General features: G+C 21.3%; 1 protein-coding gene across 1 annotated transcript in view; it reads left to right on the top strand.

Moving 5' to 3' along the window:
- Nucleotides 1-1,488: 1,488 nt before the first annotated feature.
- LOC145941826 (aminopeptidase N-like) overlaps nt 1,489-20,568 on the top strand; it is a 61,321-nt gene continuing 42,241 nt past the window's right edge. The window contains exons 1-4 of the mRNA XM_083048157.1: nt 1,489-1,564; nt 1,746-1,792; nt 2,592-2,884; nt 3,588-3,637. The gene's annotated coding sequence lies outside the window, so the exon portion shown is untranslated. The remainder of the gene's footprint in view (nt 1,565-1,745; nt 1,793-2,591; nt 2,885-3,587; nt 3,638-20,568) is intronic.

The raw sequence follows: 20,568 nt of genomic DNA on the forward strand, positions 1-20,568 counted from the left end.
TAATCATTCTAATTACTTATTTGAAAGACATTGAATGCATTTTCTTTAAGAATTTGACTCTTCTTTAATTATATAATAATTTCAGTACATTGTCTACACATTATGATGTATTGGTCCCATATTACTATATTGGTCCCATCTGAATATTTATATAATTTAATTAACTGAGATCTAAGATTATTTCAATCATCTTAATTACTTATTTGAAAGACTTTGAATGCATTTTCATTAAGAATTTGACTCTTGCTTCATTATGTAATAATTTCATTTTTACGATATTGGTCCCATCTGAATATTTATATAATTTAATTTAATTAGATGTTTGATAAATTTAATCATTTTAATTATATATTTGAAAGACATTGAATGCATTTTCATTACGAATTTGACTCGTGCTTCATTATGTAATAAATTTATTTTTACGATATTGGTTCTATTTAAATATTTATATAATTTAAATAACTGAGATCTAAGATTATTTCAATCATCTTAATTACTTATTTGAAAGACATTGAATGCATTTTCATTAAGAATTTGACTCTTGCTTCTTTATGTAATAATTTCATTTTTACGATATTGGTCCCATCTGAATATTTATATAATTTAATTAAATTAGATGTTTGATAAATTTAATCATTTTAATTATATATTTGAAAGACATTGAATGCATTTTCATTAAGAATTTGACTCTTGCTTCATTATGTAATAAATTTATTTTTACGATATTGGTTCTATTTAAATATTTATATAATTTAAATAACTGAGATCTAAGATTATTTCAATCATCTTAATTACTTATTTGAAAGACATTGAATGCATTTTCATTAAGAATTTGACTCTTGCTTCGTTATGTAATAATTTCATTTTTACGATATTGGTCCCATCTGAATATTTATATAATTTAATTAAATCAGATGTGTGATAAGGTTAATCATTTTAATTACTTATTTGAATAACATTGAATGCATTTTCATTCAGAATTTGACTCTTGCTTCATTATGTAATAAAATCATATTTACGATATTGGTCCCATCTGAATATTTATATATTTTGTGTGCTGCTACAATTTGAATTTTATTTATATGTTACAGATCAACATAACTGACTGTCTTGATAATCTGAGAGGAGGAGGTCTGGGAGACATTGGGCACCAGTCGAACAATCATGGAGTGAGTATTTATTGACTTTATTTAGTTCAATTACTAAATAAAAATTTATAAAATAAAATAAAATAAAATAATAAAATTATTATAAATCAAATAAAAAATAATTATAAATTAAATAAAAATTTAATAATTGTAAATTAAATAAAAATTATAAATTAAATAAAAATTTATAAAATTATTCAACTATATTTCTACTTGCTCTTTATTGTAGGCATGGAAAATAAAATCCAATGCGTACAATAATAATTTTTTAAAATATTAATTATTTTTGGCGCTACTACAATTTTAATTTTAATTGTATGTTACAGATCAACGTAACTGACGACTGATGATCTTGACAATCTGAGAGGAGGAGGAGGTCTGGGAGAGACGTCGGGCATCAGCGGAGCAACTATTGTGTAAGTATTTATTATTAATTCAATTATTATTAAATAAAAATTTATAAAATTTTTTAATTATATTGCTGTTTATTATTTGTATGCATCGAATATAAAATTTAATGCATACAAAATAATAATTTTTTTAAGTATTAATTATTTTGAGCAGTTCTATAATTTGAATTTTATTTATATGTTACAGATCAACGTAGCTTCAATGCAGTTAACTCCGCTATTGTGCATCGACCGGTGAGTGAAAAATTATTTTATTACAAAAGGTAACGGTTTTGTAGAGATTAGATTGTGTGGAAATGTGTAGATCTAGATTGTAGCTTGTGTATAGACTGTAGATTTTGTAGATAGTTCCGTTACCTTAAAATGAATGGGTTATTAAAGATTAAAAGTATAATAAAGATTATGAATACAGTTTAAGAATTACAGTTTAAGAAAAGGAAAAGAAACATTTTATATAGTAATACATAATATGTTCAATCTAATTTATTTTAAAAGAACATACTAACAATTATATTAATTGTATGTGTGATTATAAATTTTTAATGATTAAATAATTATAATTACTTATTATTATAATGTACAGATTTTATATTATATATTTTGTAATCCATTCATTTATGTTGATTGATCATTTGAGTTTACATTAGTTAAAATAAAGTTATATTTTAAAATATATAACATATCAGATATTTTGGGGATATTTTGAGAATATATAATAATTTTGGACTAAAAGAAAAAGTAATAGTGATATAAAATTTGCAGAAAAATTCATGATAATATCTTAAAATTTTTAGTACGAATTATGTTATTTTATTTTATTTTTTTTTACTTTTGTGATTCATCGATTGCGCTATCGTGTAATTCGGAAATAAACTGCAAACCGCGAATATATTAAAATTGATTATCGAATTTTCGCGGATTCATAACAAAGAACGTACAAAATTCCTTTTATATATAATATTAATTTATTATAATTTTCATTAAAGGGGGGTGTTATCGATATTATAGAATAGTAATTATTAAGAAATTACAGTTATTACTAATGAAGCACATATGGTGTGCTTGACATCGCCATAAAATTGAGCGATATGATCGGCAACACGACGGTCTAACAATAAGACACAATCGGACGGTAGTGTCGCGCGTTCAAGTGCGGGAGTGTCGTTCAAAGTATCGCGCGTTTAAGTGCGGGAGTGTCGTTCAAAGTATCGCGCGTTATCATCAATCAGCAGACTTTGACTTGAATTATTGGACAATCCTGATCAATCTGACCTGAGAGGAGGAGCAGGACTAGGAGGCATCAGGCATCGGCGGAGCAACTTTGTGGTGAGTGTTTATTATTTATATAATATTTATATAATATGATGTATATGTATAATATTTGACTTGTTATAAATCACGTATTTTTTTACGCATAGATATTATATAATTCTATTTATATATTGAATAATTTAAATAAAGGAAAATTAGAGAGAAATAACTCTATATGTATAAATATTATAATAAATTCTAAGTAATTGTTATTCGCCAGTGAGAATTTAAGAAAATAACAGGTAGACAATTATTTCGACCAAAAACTGGCATCAGTATTTTTATTAATTAAATTAAAACACTACGTTTCGATTATAAATTTTAGTCCTTTTCAAGTGTTGTTAATATAAATCGAATAAAAATCAAGAGAACGAGTACAATAGATGTCATTATGACATTCTGTCAATTACTGTTGAGAGACAGTAATTGACAGAATGTCATTTTAATTTAATTTAATTAATAAAGATACTGATGCCAGTTTTTGGTCGAAATAATTGTCTACCTGTTATTTTCTTAAATATTATAAGTTTTTTATATTTAAAAAAATAATCTTTACAAAATTTATAAAATTATTCAATTATATATACCTATCTACTGATTATTGTACGCGTCGAATATAAAATTTAATGTGTAAAATACTAATTAGATATTAAAATACTAATTAGATAATAATTATTTAAAACGCTGTTATAATTTATATTCTATTTGTATGTTACAGATCAACGTAGCTTCGATGCAGTTATCTCCTCTGCTGTTGAACATCGATTGGTAAGTGATAAACTATTATTTTATTACGAGGTAACGGTTTCATAAATATTTGATTGTAGAGATGTAGATTTAGAATGTAGATTGTAGACTGTAGATTGTAGATAGTTACTATCCGTTACCTCAAAATGAATAAACACACAATTAATTAGGATGAATATTTCAATTAAAAAAAAAAAAGATAATTTATATAGTCTTTTTTAAATATTTTCTATTATCGAAGTGAGAATTATTTTATTCATGTTTTCTCATATATTTAAATGCGCTCTTTCTTTCTTCATCTTTTTTAACAAGTTTTAATTATTAGGTGCAATGATTAATTTTTTTGATTGTTTAATGTCGCGATTTAATTATCATAACTTCAAGTTATGACACGTCTTTTTTTAAACACTGGAAAAAAACAAGTGCGCGCTACGCGCATTCTTCGATTTTATATACTAGTTACTAGAACAACACAATCGCACGCTACGCGCGCGCCATTCTTCGATTTTTTGTTAAAAAGAATATTTAAAAAAAAATAAAATAAAGTTTGTATAAACTTGATTAATATTTTTTCACAGAAATCAGCTGATTAAAGCATTAATTTGATAATTAAATTTTAAAATAATAATATGGTAAAAATAGTAATATAATTAAAATAGTATTATGTTGTAAATAATATGTTATAATACCTTCTTCTTGATTAATATTTTTTGATAGAAATCAGCTGATAACTGTCAAAAATATTATGACATATTATTTAAAAAATTAATAAGCAAATTAACACTTTAATCAGCTGATTTCTGTCAAAAAATATTAATTAAGCGAAAATTTGTTAATTAAATTTTAAAATAATAATATGTTATAAAAATTAAAATAATAATATGTATTAAATAATATAATATAATACTTAAAATACGATTGTTATTTTTGAAAACTATCAGCTGATTTCTGTCAAAAAATATTAATCGCAGCTAAGGCATTATAACATATTATTTACTACATATACTATTTTAATTTTTATAACCTATTATTATTTTAAATTTTAATTAGCAAATTAACGATTTATTTAAATTTTAAACTAATAATATGTTATAAAAATTAAAATAATAATATATGTTTTAAATAATGTCATAATTCTTTTTGACAGTTATCAGCTGATTTCTGTCATAAAATATTCGAGTTTAAAATATTATAACATATTATTTACATCATATTATCACATTTTTATGAAATTAATTTTATCTGCTATAAATATATAAAAAAAAATTTTGTACATTTTTTTTTATAACGATAATTTTTTCACATTAAATTCAACAATAATATTCAAAGAAATTATAATAAATTTTTTTTCGATGTAACACAAAGTAAAATAGATTAATGTATACTTAATGATAACAATATATATAATTATTATATTATATTTGTATAACTATATATAAAACTAAAAATTATGAATAAAAATTATTCAAATATATATATATAATCGCATTTTTAAGAGCAAATGTTCAGATCATTTTAATTACTTATTTGAAAAACATTGAATGCATTTTCATTTTGAATTTGACTCGTGCTTTACTATGTAATAAATTTATTTTTACGATATTGGTTCCATTTATATAATTATACAATTTAAATAACTGAGATATAAGATCATTTCAATTATTTTAATTACTTATTTGAAAGACATTGAATGCATTTTCATTAAGAATTTGACTTTTCCTTTATTATGTAATAATTTCATTTTTACGATATTGGTCCCATTCAAATATTTATATAATTTAATTAAATTAGATGTTTGATAAATTTAATCATTTTAATTATATATTTGAAAGACATTGAATGCATTTTCATTAAGAATTTAACTCTTGCTTTATTATGTAATAAATTTATTCTTACGATATTGGTTCTATTTAAATATTTATATAATTTAAATAACTGAGATCTAAGATTATTTCAATCATCTTAATTACTTATTTGAAAGACATTGAATGCATTTTTATTAAGAATTTGACTATTGATTTATTATGTAATAAATTCACTTTACGATATTGGTTCCATTTATATATTTATACAATTTAAATAACTGAGATCTAAGTTTATTTCAATCATTTTAATTACTTATTTGAAAGATATTGAATGCATTTTCATCAAGAATTTGACTCTTCTTTTATTATTTAATAATTTCATTTTTACGATAGTGGTCCCATTTAAATATTTATATAATTTAATTAAATTAGATGTGTGATAAGTTTAATAATTCTAATTACTTATTTGAAATACATTGAATGCATTTTCATTAAGAATTAGACTATTGCTTCATTATGTAATAATTGCATTTTTACGATATTGGTTCCATTTATATATTTATACAATTTAAATAACTGAGATTTAAGATTATTTCAATCATTTTAATTACTTATTTGAAAGACATTGAATGCATTTTCATTAAGAATTTGACTCTTGCTTCATTATGTAATAAATTCATTTTTACGATATTGGTTCCATTTATATATTTATACAATTTAAATAACTGAGATCTAAGATTATTTCAATCATTTTAATTACTTATTGGAAACACATGGAATGCATTTTCATTAAGAATTTGACTCTTCCTTCATTATTTAATAATTTCATTTTTACAATATTGGTCCCATCTGAATATTTATATAATTTAATTAAATTAGATGTGTGATAAGTTTAATCATTCTAATTACTTATTTGAAATACATTGAATGCATTTTCATTAATAATTAGACTATTGCTTCATTATGTAATAAATTTATTTTTACGATATTGGTTCTATTTAAATATTTATATAATTCAAATAACCGAGATCTAAGATTATTTCAATCATCTTAATTACTTATTTGAAAGACATTGAATGCATTTTCATTTAGAATTTGACTCGTGCTTTATTATGTAATAAATTTATTTTTACGATATTGGTTCTATTTAAATATTTATATAATTTAAATAACCGAGATCTAAGATTATTTCAATCATCTTAATGACTTATTTGAAAGACATTGAATGCATTTTCATTTAGAATTTGACTCGTGCTTTATTATGTAATAAATTTATTTTTACGATATTAGTTCTATTTAAATATTTATATATTTTAAATATCTGAGATCTAAGATTATTTCAATCAACTTAATTACTTATTTGAAAGACATTGAATGCATTTTCATTAAGAATTTGTCTCTTGCTTCATTATGTAATAATTTCATTTTTACGATATTGGTCCCATCTGAATATTTATATAATTTAATTAACTGAGATCTATGATTATTCCAATCATCTTAATTACTTATTTGAAAGACATTGAATGCATTTTCATTTAGAATTAGACTCTTGCTTTATTATGTAATAAATTTATTTTTACGATATTGGTTCTATTTGAATATTTATATATTTTAAATATCTGAGATCTAAGATTATTTCAATCAACTTAATTACTTATTTGAAAGACATTGAATGCATTTTCATTAAGAATTTGTCTCTTGCTTCATTATGTAATAAATTCATTTTTACGATATTGTTTCCATTTATATATTTATACAATTTAAATAACTGAGATCTAAGATTATTTCAATCATTTTAATTACTTATTGGAAACACATGGAATGCATTTTTATTAAGAATTTGATTCTTGCTTCATTATGTAATAATTTCATGTTTACGATATTTGTCCCATATGAATATTTATATAATTTAATTAAATTAGATGTTTGATGAATTTAATCATTTTAATTATATATTTCAAAGACATTGAATGCGTTTTCATTAAGAATTTGACTCTTGATTCATTATGTAATAAATTTATTTTTACGATACTGGTTCTATTTAAATATTTATATATTTTAAATAACTGAGATCTAAGATTATTTCAATCATCTTAATTATTTATTTGAAAGACATTAAATGCCTTTTCAGCAAGAATTTGACTCGTTCTTCATTATGTAATAATTTCCTTTTTACGATAGTGGTCCCATTTCAATATTTATATAATTAAATTAAATTAGATGAGTGATAAGTTTAATCATTCTAATTACTTATTTGAAAGACATTGAATGCATTTTCATTAAGAATTTGACTCGTGCTTCATTATGTAATAATTTCCTTTCTACGATATTGGTCCCATCTGAATATTTATATAATTTAATTAAATTAGATGTTTGATAAATTTAATCATTTTAATTATTTATTTAAAAGACATTGAATGCCTTTTCAGCAAGAATTTGACTCGTTCTTCATTATGTAATAATTTCCTTTTTACGATAGTGGTCCCATCTGAATATTTATATAATATAATTAAATTAGATGTGTGATAAGTATAATCATTCTAATTACTTATTTGAAAGACATTGAATGCATTTTCATTAAGAATTTGACTCGTGCTTCATTATGTAATAATTTTATTTTTACGATATTGGTCCCATCTGAATATTTATTTAATTTAATTAAATTAGATGTTTGATTAATTTAATCATTTTAATTATATATTTGAAAGACATTGAATGCATTTTCATTAAGAATTTGACTCTTGCTTCATTATGTAATAAATTTATTTTTACGATATTGGTTCTATTTAAATATTTATATAATTTTAATAACCGAGATCTAATATTATTTCAATCATCTTAATTACTTATTTGAAGGACATTGAATGCATTTTCATTTAGAATTTGACTCGTGCTTTATTATGTAATAAATATATTTTTACGATATTGGTTCTATTTAAATATTTATATAATTTTAATAACCGAGATCTAATATTATTTCAATCATCTTAATTACTTATTTGAAAGACATTGAATGCATTTTCATTAAGAATTTGACTCTTGCTTCATTATGTAATAATTTTATTTTTACGATATTGGTCCCATCTGAATATTTATATAATTTAATTAAATTAGATGTTTGATAAATTTAATCATTTAAATTATTTATTTGAAAGTCATAGAAAGCATTTTCATGAAGAATTTGACTCGTGCTTCATTATGTAATAATTTCCTTTTTACGATAGTGGTCCCATTTCAATATTTATATAATTAAATTAAATTAGATGTGTGATAAGTATAATCATTCTAATTACTTATTTGAAAGACATTGAATGCATTTTCATTAAGAATTTGACTAGTGCTTCATTATGTAATAATTTCCTTTTTACGATAGTGGTCCCATTTCAATATTTATATAATTTAAATAACTGAGATCTATGATTATTTCAATCATCTTAATTACTTATTTGAAAGACTTTGAATGCATTTTCATTAAGAATTTGACTCTTGCTTTATTATGTAATAAATTTATTCTTACGATATTGGTTCTATTTCAATATTTATATAATTAAATTAAATTAGATGTGTGATAAGTATAATCATTCTAATTACTTATTTGAAAGACATTGAATGCATTTTCATTAAGAATTTGACTCGTGCTTCATTATGTAATAATTTTATTTTTACGATATTGGTCCCATCTGAATATTTATATAATTTAATTAAATTAGATGTTTGATTAATTTAATCATTTTAATTATATATTTGAAAGACATTGAATGCATTTTCATTAAGAATTTGACTCTTGCTTCATTATGTAATAAATTTATTTTTACGATATTGGTTCCATTTAAATATTTATATAATTTTAATAACCGAGATCTAATATTATTTCAATCATCTTAATTACTTATTTGAAGGACATTGAATGCATTTTCATTTAGAATTTGACTCGTGCTTTATTATGTAATAAATTTATTTTTACGATATTGGTTCTATTTAAATTATTATATAATTTAAATAATCGAGATCTAAGATTATTTCAATCATCTTAATTACTTATTTGAAAGACATTGATTGCCTTTTCATTAAGAATTTGACTCTTGCTTCATTATGTAATAATTTCATTTTTACGATATTAGTCCCATCTGAATATTTATATAATATAATTAAATTACATGTGTGAGAAGTATAATCACTCTAATTACTTATTTGAAAGACATTGAATGCATTTTCTTTAAGAATTTGACTCGTGCTTCATTATGTAATAATTTTATTTTTACGATATTGGTCCCATCTGAATATTTATATAATTTAATTAAATTAGATGTTTGATTAATTTAATCATTTTAATTATATATGTGAAAGACATTGAATGCATTTTCATTTAGAATTTGACTCTTGCTTCATTATGTAATAAATTTATTTTTACGATATTGGTCCCATTTAAATATTTATATAATTTAATTAAATTAGATGTATGATAGGTTTAATCATTTTAATTATTTATTTGAAAGTCATTGAATGCATTTTCATCAAGAATTTGACTCGTGCTACATTTTGAAATAATTTCCTTTTTACGTTAGTGGTCCCATTTAAATGTTTATATAATTAACTTAAATTAGATGAGTGATAAGTTTAATCATTCTAATTTCTTTTTGAAAGACATTGAATGCATTTTCATTAAGAATTTGATTCTTCTTTCATTATTTAATAATTTCATTTTTACGATAGTGGTCCCATTTAAATATTTATATAATTAAATTAATTTAGATGTATGATAGGTTTAATCATTTTAATTATTTATTTGAAAGTCATTGAATGCATTTGCATCAAGAATTTGACTCGTGCTTTATTATGTAATAATATTATTTTTACGATATTGGTCCCATCTGAATGTTTATATAATTTTATTAAATTAGATGTTTGATTAATTTAATCATTTAAATTATTTATTTGAAAGTCATAGAATGCATTTTCATGAAGAATTTGACTCGTGCTTCATTATGTAATAATTTCCTTTTTACGATAGTGGTCCCATTTCAATATTTATATAATTAAATTAAATTAGATGTGTGATAAGTATAATCATTCTAATTACTTATTTGAAAGACATTGAATGCATTTTCATTAAGAATTTGACTAGTGCTTCATTATGTAATAATTTCCTTTTTACGATAGTGGTCCCATTTAAATATTTATATAATTTAAATAACTGAGATCTATGATTATTTCAATCATCTTAATTACTTATTTGAAAGACTTTGAATGCATTTTCATTAAGAATTTGACTCTTGCTTTATTATGTAATAAATTTATTCTTACGATATTGGTTCTATTTCAATATTTATATAATTAAATTAAATTAGATGTGTGATAAGTATAATCATTCTAATTACTTATTTGAAAGACATTGAATGCATTTTCATTAAGAATTTGACTCGTGCTTCATTATGTAATAATTTTATTTTTACGATATTGGTCCCATCTGAATATTTATATAATTTAATTAAATTAGATGTTTGATTAATTTAATCATTTTAATTATATATTTGAAAGACATTGAATGCATTTTCATTAAGAATTTGACTCTTGCTTCATTATGTAATAAATTTATTTTTACGATATTGGTTCCATTTAAATATTTATATAATTTTAATAACCGAGATCTAATATTATTTCAATCATCTTAATTACTTATTTGAAGGACATTGAATGCATTTTCATTCAGAATTTGACTCGTGCTTTATTATGTAATAAATTTATTTTTACGATATTGGTTCTATTTAAATTATTATATAATTTAAATAATCGAGATCTAAGATTATTTCAATCATCTTAATTACTTATTTGAAAGACATTGATTGCCTTTTCATTAAGAATTTGACTCTTGCTTCATTATGTAATAATTTCATTTTTACGATATTAGTCCCATCTGAATATTTATATAATATAATTAAATTACATGTGTGAGAAGTATAATCACTCTAATTACTTATTTGAAAGACATTGAATGCATTTTCTTTAAGAATTTGACTCGTGCTTCATTATGTAATAATTTTATTTTTACGATATTGGTCCCATCTGAATATTTATATAATTTAATTAAATTAGATGTTTGATTAATTTAATCATTTTAATTATATATGTGAAAGACATTGAATGCATTTTCATTTAGAATTTGACTCTTGCTTCATTATGTAATAAATTTATTTTTACGATATTGGTCCCATTTAAATATTTATATAATTTAATTAAATTAGATGTATGATAGGTTTAATCATTTTAATTATTTATTTGAAAGTCATTGAATGCATTTTCATCAAGAATTTGACTCGTGCTACATTTTGAAATAATTTCCTTTTTACGTTAGTGGTCCCATTTAAATGTTTATATAATTAACTTAAATTAGATGAGTGATAAGTTTAATCATTCTAATTACTTTTTGAAAGACATTGAATGCATTTTCATTAAGAATTTGATTCTTCTTTCATTATTTAATAATTTCATTTTTACGATAGTGGTCCCATTTAAATATTTATACAATTAAATTAAATTAGATGTGTGATGAGTTTAATCATTCTAATTACTTATCTGAAGGACATTGAATGCATTTTCATTAAGAATTTGACTCGTGCTTCATTATGTAATAATTTTATTTTTACGATATTGGTCCCATCTGAATATTTATATAATTTAATTAAATTAGATGTTTGATTAATTTAATCATTTTAATTATATATTTGAAAGACATTGAATGCATTTTCATTAAGAATTTGACTCTTGCTTCATTATGTAATAAATTTATTTTTACGATATTGGTTCCATTTAAATATTTATATAATTTTAATAACCGAGATCTAATATTATTTCAATCATCTTAATTACTTATTTGAAGGACATTGAATGCATTTTCATTTAGAATTTGACTCGTGCTTTATTATGTAATAAATTTATTTTTACGATATTGGTTCTATTTAAATTATTATATAATTTAAATAATCGAGATCTAAGATTATTTCAATCATCTTAATTACTTATTTGAAAGACATTGATTGCCTTTTCATTAAGAATTTGACTCTTGCTTCATTATGTAATAATTTCATTTTTACGATATTAGTCCCATCTGAATATTTATATAATATAATTAAATTACATGTGTGAGAAGTATAATCACTCTAATTACTTATTTGAAAGACATCGAATGCATTTTCTTTAAGAATTTGACTCGTGCTTCATTATGTAATAATTTTATTTTTACGATATTGGTCCCATCTGAATATTTATATAATTTAATTAAATTAGATGTTTGATTAATTTAATCATTTTAATTATATATGTGAAAGACATTGAATGCATTTTCATTTAGAATTTGACTCTTGCTTCATTATGTAATAAATTTATTTTTACGATATTGGTCCCATTTAAATATTTATATAATTTAATTAAATTAGATGTATGATAGGTTTAATCATTTTAATTATTTATTTGAAAGTCATTGAATGCATTTTCATCAAGAATTTGACTCGTGCTACATTTTGAAATAATTTCCTTTTTACGTTAGTGGTCCCATTTAAATGTTTATATAATTAACTTAAATTAGATGAGTGATAAGTTTAATCATTCTAATTACTTTTTGAAAGACATTGAATGCATTTTCATTAAGAATTTGATTCTTCTTTCATTATTTAATAATTTCATTTTTACGATAGTGGTCCCATTTAAATATTTATACAATTAAATTAAATTAGATGTGTGATGAGTTTAATCATTCTAATTACTTATCTGAAGGACATTGAATGCATTTTCATTAAGAATTTGACTCGTGCTTCATTATGTAATAAATTTATTTTTACGATATTGGTCCCATTTAAATATTTATATAATTAAATTAATTTAGATGTATGATAGGTTTAATCATTTTAATTATTTATTTGAAAGTCATTGAATGCATTTGCATCAAGAATTTGACTCGTGCTTCATTATGTAATAATATTATTTTTACGATATTGGTCCCATCTGAATGTTTATATAATTTTATTAAATTAGATGTTTGATTAATTTAATCATTTAAATTATTTATTTGAAAGTCATAGAATGCATTTTCATGAAGAATTTGACTCGTGCTTCATTATGTAATAATTTCCTTTTTACGATAGTGGTCCCATTTAAATATTTATATAATTTAAGTAACTGAGATCTATGATTATTTCAATCATCTTAATTACTTATTTGAAAGACTTTGAATGCATTTTCATTAAGAATTTGACTCTTGCTTTATTATGTAATAAATTTATTCTAACGATATTGGTTCTATTTAAATATTTATATAATTTAAATAACTGAGATCAAAGATTATTTCAATCATCTTAATCACTTATTTGAAAGACTTTGAATGCATTTTCATTAAGAATTTGACTCTTGCTTTATAATGTAATAAATTTATTCTTACGATATTGGTTCTATTTCAATATTTATATAATTAAATTAAATTAGATGTTTGATTAATTTAATCATTTTAATTATATATTTGAAAGACATTGAATGCATTTTCATTAAGAATTTGACTCTTGCTTCATTATGTAATAAATTTATTTTTACGATATTGGTTCCATTTAAATATTTATATAATTTTAATAACCGAGATCTAAGATTATTTCAATCATCTTAATTACTTATTTGGAAGACATTGAATGCATTTTCATTAAGAATTTGACTCTTGCTTCATTATGTAATTATTTCATTTTTACGATATTGGTCCCATCTGAATATTTATATAATTTAATTAAATTAGATGTTTGATTAATTTAATCATTTTAATTATATATTTGAAAGACATTGAATGCATTTTCATTAAGAATTTGACTCTTGCTTCATTATGTAACAAATTTATTTTTACGATATTGGTTCTATTTAAATATTTATATAATTTTAATAACCGAGATCTAATATTATTTCAATCATCTTAATTACTTATTTGAAGGACATTGAATGCATTTTCATTAAGAATTTGACTCGTGCTTCATTATGTAATAATTTTATTTTTACGATATTGGTCCCATCTGAATATTTATATAATTTAATTAAATTAGATGTTTGATTAATTTAATCATTTTAATTATATATGTGAAAGACATTGAATGCATTTTCATTTAGAATTTGACTCTTGCTTCATTATGTAATAAATTTATTTTTACGATATTGGTCCCATTTAAATATTTATATAATTAAATTAATTTAGATGTATGATAGGTTTAATCATTTTAATTATTTATTTGAAAGTCATTGAATGCATTTGCATCAAGAATTTGACTCGTGCTTCATTATGTAATAATATTATTTTTACGATATTGGTCCCATCTGAATGTTTATATAATTTTATTAAATTAGATGTTTGATTAATTTAATCATTTTAATTATATATTTGAAAGACATTGAATGCATTTTCATTAAGAATTTGACTCTTGCTTCATTATGTAATAAATTTATTTTTACGATATTGGTTCTATTTAAATATTTATATAATTTAAATAACCGAGATCTAAGATTATTTCAATCATCTTAATTACTTATTTGAAAGACATTTAATGCATTTTCATTAAGAATTTGACTCTTGCTTCATTATGTAATTATTTCATTTTTACGATATTGGACCCATATGAATATTTATTTAAATTAATTAACTGAGATCTAAGATTATTTCAACCATCTTAATTACTTATTTGAAAGACATTGAATGCATTTTCATTAAGAATTTGATTCTTGCTTCATTATGTAATAATTTCATTTTTACGATATTGGTCCCATCTGAATATTTATATAATTTAATTAACTGAGATCTAAGATTATTTCAATCATCTTAATTACTTGTTTGAATGACATTGAATGCATTTTCATTAAGAATTTGACTCTTGCTTCATTATGTAATTATTTCATTTTTACGATATTGGTCCCATCTGAATATTTATATAATTTAATTAAATTAGATGTTTGATTAATTTAATCATTTTAATTATATATTTGAAAGACATTGAATGCATTTTCATTAAGAATTTGACTCTTGCTTCATTATGTAACAAATTTATTTTTACGATATTGGTTCTATTTAAATATTTATATAATTTTAATAACCGAGATCTAATATTATTTCAATCATCTTAATTACTTATTTGAAGGACATTGAATGCATTTTCATTTAGAATTTGACTCGTGCTTTATTATGTAATAAATATATTTTTACGATATTGGTTCTATTTAAATATTTATATAATTTTAATAACCGAGATCTAATATTATTTCAATCATCTTAATTACTTATTTGAAGGACATTGAATGCATTTTCATTAAGAATTTGACTCTTCCTTCATTATTTAATAATTTCATTTTCACGATATTGGTCCCATCTGAATATTTATATAATTTAATTAAATTAGATGTTTGATAAATTTAATCATTTAAATTATTTATTTGAAAGTCATAGAATGCATTTTCATGAAGAATTTGACTCGTGCTTCATTATGTAATAATTTCTTTTTTACGATAGTGGTCCCATTTCAATATTTATATAATTAAATTAAATTAGAGGTGTGATAAGTATAATCATTCTAATTACTTATTTGAAAGACATTGAATGCATTTTCATTAAGAATTTGACTCGTGCTTCATTATGTAATAATATTATTTTTACGATATTGGTCCCATCTGAATATTTATATAATTTTATTAAATTAGATGTTTGATTAATTTAATCATTTTAATTATATATTTGAAAGACATTGAATGCATTTTCATTAAGAATTTGACTCTTGCTTCATTATGTAATAAATTTATTTTTACGATATTGGTTCCATTTAAATATTTATATAATTTTAATAACCGAGATCTAATATTATTTCAATCATCTTAATTACTTATTTGAAGGACATTGAATGCATTTTCATTTAGAATTTGACTCGTGCTTTATTATGTAATAAATTTATTTTTACGATATTGGTTCTATTTAAATTATTATATAATTTAAATAATCGAGATCTAAGATTATTTCAATCATCTTAATTACTTATTTGAAAGACATTGATTGCCTTTTCATTAAGAATTTGACTCTTGCTTCATTATGTAATAATTTCATTTTTACGATATTAGTCCCATCTGAATATTTATATAATATAATTAAATTACATGTGTGAGAAGTATAATCACTCTAATTACTTATTTGAAAGACATCGAATGCATTTTCTTTAAGAATTTGACTCGTGCTTCATTATGTAATAATTTTATTTTTACGATATTGGTCCCATCTGAATATTTATATAATTTAATTAAATTAGATGTTTGATTAATTTAATCATTTTAATTATATATGTGAAAGACATTGAATGCATTTTCATTTAGAATTTGACTCTTGCTTCATTATGTAATAAATTTATTTTTACGATATTGGTCCCATTTAAATATTTATATAATTTAATTAAATTAGATGTATGATAGGTTTAATCATTTTAATTATTTATTTGAAAGTCATTGAATGCATTTTCATCAAGAATTTGACTCGTGCTACATTTTGAAATAATTTCCTTTTTACGTTAGTGGTCCCATTTAAATGTTTATATAATTAACTTAAATTAGATGAGTGATAAGTTTAATCATTCTAATTACTTTTTGAAAGACATTGAATGCATTTTCATTAAGAATTTGATTCTTCTTTCATTATTTAATAATTTCATTTTTACGATAGTGGTCCCATTTAAATATTTATACAATTAAATTAAATTAGATGTGTGATGAGTTTAATCATTCTAATTACTTATCTGAAGGACATTGAATGCATTTTCATTAAGAATTTGACTAGTGCTTCATTATGTAATAATTTTATTTTTACGATATTGGTCCCATCTGAATATTTATATAATTTAATTAAATTAGATGTTTGATTAATTTAATCATTTTAATTATATATTTGAAAGACATTGAATGCATTTTCATTAAGAATTTGACTCTTGCTTCATTATGTAATAAATTTATTTTTACGATATTGGTTCCATTTAAATATTTATATAATTTAAATAATCGAGATCTAAGATTATTTCAATCATCTTAATTACTTATTTGAAAGACATTGATTGCCTTTTCATTAAGAATTTGACTCTTGCTTCATTATGTAATAATTTCATTTTTACGATATTAGTCCCATCTGAATATTTATATAATATAATTAAATTACATGTGTGAGAAGTATAATCACTCTAATTACTTATTTGAAAGACATCGAATGCATTTTCTTTAAGAATTTGACTCGTGCTTCATTATGTAATAATTTTATTTTTACGATATTGGTCCCATCTGAATATTTATATAATTTAATTAAATTAGATGTTTGATTAATTTAATCATTTTAATTATATATGTGAAAGACATTGAATGCATTTTCATTTAGAATTTGACTCTTGCTTCATTATGTAATAAATTTATTTTTACGATATTGGTCCCATTTAAATATTTATATAATTTAATTAAATTAGATGTATGATAGGTTTAATCATTTTAATTATTTATTTGAAAGTCATTGAATGCATTTTCATCAAGAATTTGACTCGTGCTACATTTTGAAATAATTTCCTTTTTACGTTAGTGGTCCCATTTAAATGTTTATATAATTAACTTAAATTAGATGAGTGATAAGTTTAATCATTCTAATTACTTTTTGAAAGACATTGAATGCATTTTCATTAAGAATTTGATTCTTCTTTCATTATTTAATAATTTCATTTTTACGATAGTGGTCCCATTTAAATATTTATACAATTAAATTAAATTAGATGTGTGATGAGTTTAATCATTCTAATTACTTATCTGAAGGACATTGAATGCATTTTCATTAAGAATTTGACTCGTGCTTCATTATGTAATAAATTTATTTTTACGATATTGGTCCCATTTAAATATTTATATAATTAAATTAATTTAGATGTATGATAGGTTTAATCATTTTAATTATTTATTTGAAAGTCATTGAATGCATTTGCATCAAGAATTTGACTCGTGCTTCATTATGTAATAATATTATTTTTACGATATTGGTCCCATCTGAATGTTTATATAATTTTATTAAATTAGATGTTTGATTAATTTAATCATTTAAATTATTTATTTGAAAGTCATAGAATGCATTTTCATGAAGAATTTGACTCGTGCTTCATTATGTAATAATTTCCTTTTTACGATAGTGGTCCCATTTAAATATTTATATAATTTAAGTAACTGAGATCTATGATTATTTCAATCATCTTAATTACTTATTTGAAAGACTTTGAATGCATTTTCATTAAGAATTTGACTCTTGCTTTATTATGTAATAAATTTATTCTTACGATATTGGTTCTATTTAAATATTTATATAATTTAAATAACTGAGATCAAAGATTATTTCAATCATCTTAATCACTTATTTGAAAGACTTTGAATGCATTTTCATTAAGAATTTGACTCTTGCTTTATAATGTAATAAATTTATTCTTACGATATTGGTTCTATTTCAATATTTATATAATTAAATTAAATTAGATGTTTGATTAATTTAATCATTTTAATTATATATTTGAAAGACATTGAATGCATTTGCATTAAGAATTTGACTCTTGCTTCATTATGTAATAAATTTATTTTTACGATATTGGTTCCATTTAAATATTTATATAATTTTAATAACCGAGATCTAAGATTATTTCAATCATCTTAATTACTTATTTGGAAGACATTGAATGCATTTTCATTAAGAATTTGACTCTTGCTTCATTATGTAATTATTTCATTTTTACGATATTGGTCCCATCTGAATATTTATATAATTTAATTAAATTAGATGTTTGATTAATTTAATCATTTTAATTATATATTTGAAAGACATTGAATGCATTTTCATTAAGAATTTGACTCTTGCTTCATTATGTAACAAATTTATTTTTACGATATTGGTTCTATTTAAATATTTATATAATTTTAATAACCGAGATCTAATATTATTTCAATCATCTTAATTACTTATTTGAAGGACATTGAATGCATTTTCATTTAGAATTTGACTCGTGCTTTATTATGTAATAAATTTATTTTTACGATATTGGTTCTATTTAAATATTTATATAATTTTAATAACCGAGATCTAATATTATTTCAATCATCTTAATTACTTATTTGAAGGACATTGAATGCATTTTCATTAAGAATTTGACTCGTGCTTCATTATGTAATAATTTTATTTTTACGATATTGGTCCCATCTGAATATTTATATAATTTAATTAAATTAGATGTTTGATTAATTTAATCATTTTAATTATATATGTGAAAGACATTGAATGCATTTTCATTTAGAATTTGACTCTTGCTTCATTATGTAATAAATTTATTTTTACGATATTGGTCCCATTTAAATATTTATATAATTAAATTAATTTAGATGTATGATAGGTTTAATCATTTTAATTATTTATTTGAAAGTCATTGAATGCATTTGCATCAAGAATTTGACTCGTGCTTCATTATGTAATAATATTATTTTTACGATATTGGTCCCATCTGAATGTTTATATAATTTTATTAAATTAGATGTTTGATTAATTTAATCATTTTAATTATATATTTGAAAGACATTGAATGCATTTTCATTAAGAATTTGACTCTTGCTTCATTATGTAATAAATTTATTTTTACGATATTGGTTCTATTTAAATATTTATATAATTTAAATAACCGAGATCTAAGATTACTTCAATCATCTTAATTACTTATTTGAAAGACATTTAATGCATTTTCATTAAGAATTTGACTCTTGCTTCATTATGTAATTATTTCATTTTTACGATATTGGACCCATATGAATATTTATTTAAATTAATTAACTGAGATCTAAGATTATTTCAACCATCTTAATTACTTATTTGAAAGACATTGAATGCATTTTCATTAAGAATTTGATTCTTGCTTCATTATGTAATAATTTCATTTTTACGATATTGGTCCCATCTGAATATTTATATAATTTAATTAACTGAGATCTAAGATTATTTCAATCATCTTAATTACTTGTTTGAATGACATTGAATGCATTTTCATTAAGAATTTGACTCTTGCTTCATTATGTAATTATTTCATTTTTACGATATTGGTCCCA

This window comes from Prenolepis imparis, unplaced genomic scaffold (genome assembly GCF_030444845.1).
Source record: "Prenolepis imparis isolate NDT839.2.m4 unplaced genomic scaffold, iyPreImpa1.0 SCAF_10, whole genome shotgun sequence".
NCBI classification, from domain to species: domain Eukaryota; kingdom Metazoa; phylum Arthropoda; class Insecta; order Hymenoptera; family Formicidae; genus Prenolepis; species Prenolepis imparis.